Here is a 2045-nt window from a genome sequence, read left to right on the forward strand (position 1 = left end):
CTACAAAAATAATAAAACTCATTCAAAAAAGTATGAAATAATAAAATATGAAATGAAGTTCTGCAAATAAACTAGAAATTAAAAATCGTTAATTTAAAAATACATAATTTAATCATTCGAGTAATGAATATTCGATAAAATGAAAAAATAGGAAACATTGACTCTTAACTGATATTCGATTAAAAGTTTGTCGACATTTCAAAGGCAAACTCAAAGTTAACTAGATTGACTGCAAGTATTATGGTGTAAATATAAAAAAAAATTTGAAGAACCTGTCATCTTTGTGTTAAGTTTATATGAACTAAAATACAAGCCGACCATTTCTTTACGGCTTTTTATTAACCCTTAATTGGGCATAAGGAGTATATTTCCCACTCATATTTTGCGATGCTGTTATCGCTCTGAAGGTAGCTATATCCTCTTAGTGTCAAATATAAAAACTGTATTGATTTGTCTGTGCCCAAATAAAATCGGGAAACGAAACGCAAACATGTCATGTTTGACACATGTCAAAGTCAGAAACGTCAGTTGGTGTCAACAAAATAAAGCTGAATACGTACGGAATATTTTTAAAAAAATCACCATGTCGCGAAAAAATACGGTAAGTTTTATTTGAATAGTTGTATTCGATAGATTTTGAGTTGTATTACATACACGTCATTATATTTTAGTGATAACGGTAGTATTTCAGTGATTTTCGGACCTTTAAAAGTTGTGGGAAATATTGTACTTGTGACCGCATAAGGATGGTAGTTTTCACCGTGTGGGAAATATAATACTTCAGACCTTTAATAAATCACATTTATCCATACATGTTGTTATTTTATTCTTGCAGATCAAAAAATCTCTCGACTTCTCTAGAAGCGATCATATGGATATAGCTCTCAGTATGCTCATGAGCTCCTCAGAGAGCGAGCAGTCAGATAACAGCTTTATGCTGGACAATAATGTTTGGATCAACGCGAAATAAGATCAAATTAAAAATGCGGATATACCGAAGATAACATTTTATTTTGTGAGTATATTTTTTTAAAATTTTCAATATATTACAGTATGATTCCTTTTTTTGTTTACACTCAAATCTTATTTAGGTGAGCCGTCCATCGATTTGTGTCAATAAGAAGCAGTACAAGACAAGCGTCCAAGAAAATGCCAGTGTTTCTAACTAAGTGTTTAGTATTACTAACTTGATTATAATAAAAAAATCATGAATATTTATTCAATCATGTCAAGTAACACTAACTGCATTTATAGCAATTAAAATATAATATGCCTGAGCATAATGATATTTTAATTGGTATAAATATATATAGCTGTAAGGGTATTCCGCCTAAGCCTGTCTGAGAGTCACTACTGGCGAGTCCTGATTGATCCCAGCCAAGGCATATCAGAAGCTCCACTTCTTTGGAGCCCTATGATGAAAATCCCTACAGTCAAGACCTGATGAAGCATTACAAGGAACCTACAGAGAGCCTGCGTATAATATGGATCCTTTAGGCAAAATGTTGTGGAAAAACTGGCCTCAACAGCGGTATATGCCAGGTCACTTTATATGGTGCTCCATGTTTTAAAAAGTTCCACTTAAAGATGCCTGACCTAAAGGCAGTGTAAATTGCACATAAATGTAAATAAAATAATTATTTAAAAAATCTAGTAGATGGAAACCAGAGACTTATAATGGCCTGAAGGCGTATAATTCCCACGTTAATTTTTTATATAAAAATTAAAAAATATATAAAAACTAAGTATGGTGTTTTTATCTTCTACCTGCATAAAAAAATATACATATCTTTGTAATACCCTAAATTCAATACTTTCGCCATGCCCAATTAAGGGTTAAAAGTTTGCATTTATAGTTTCGCTTCGCTTATAGTTTCGCATATCAGTCACGCCGACGAAGAAGTAAAAAAACCAAAATTAATTTTTTTTCGTTGCCTCCCATAGACGTAAAGAAGGGGTGTTTTTTTTCTATAGTGTGGGTATCGTTGGATTGGTCTTTTAAAACCATTGGGGGTTGCCTTAACAATTTTTCGATACACTTATCT

The 2045-nt window shown here is 32.2% G+C and overlaps 1 long non-coding RNA gene across 1 annotated transcript; it reads left to right on the plus strand.

Moving 5' to 3' along the window:
* Nucleotides 1-470: 470 nt before the first annotated feature.
* On the plus strand, nucleotides 471-1137 carry LOC141444950 (uncharacterized). The gene is made up of 3 exons (XR_012453243.1): nucleotides 471-601; nucleotides 836-1015; nucleotides 1092-1137. It is a non-coding gene; the product is annotated as an uncharacterized lncRNA (long non-coding RNA).
* The last annotated feature ends 908 nt before the right edge of the window (nucleotides 1138-2045 follow it).

This window comes from Choristoneura fumiferana, chromosome 30, assembly GCF_025370935.1.
Source record: "Choristoneura fumiferana chromosome 30, NRCan_CFum_1, whole genome shotgun sequence".
NCBI classification, from domain to species: domain Eukaryota; kingdom Metazoa; phylum Arthropoda; class Insecta; order Lepidoptera; family Tortricidae; genus Choristoneura; species Choristoneura fumiferana.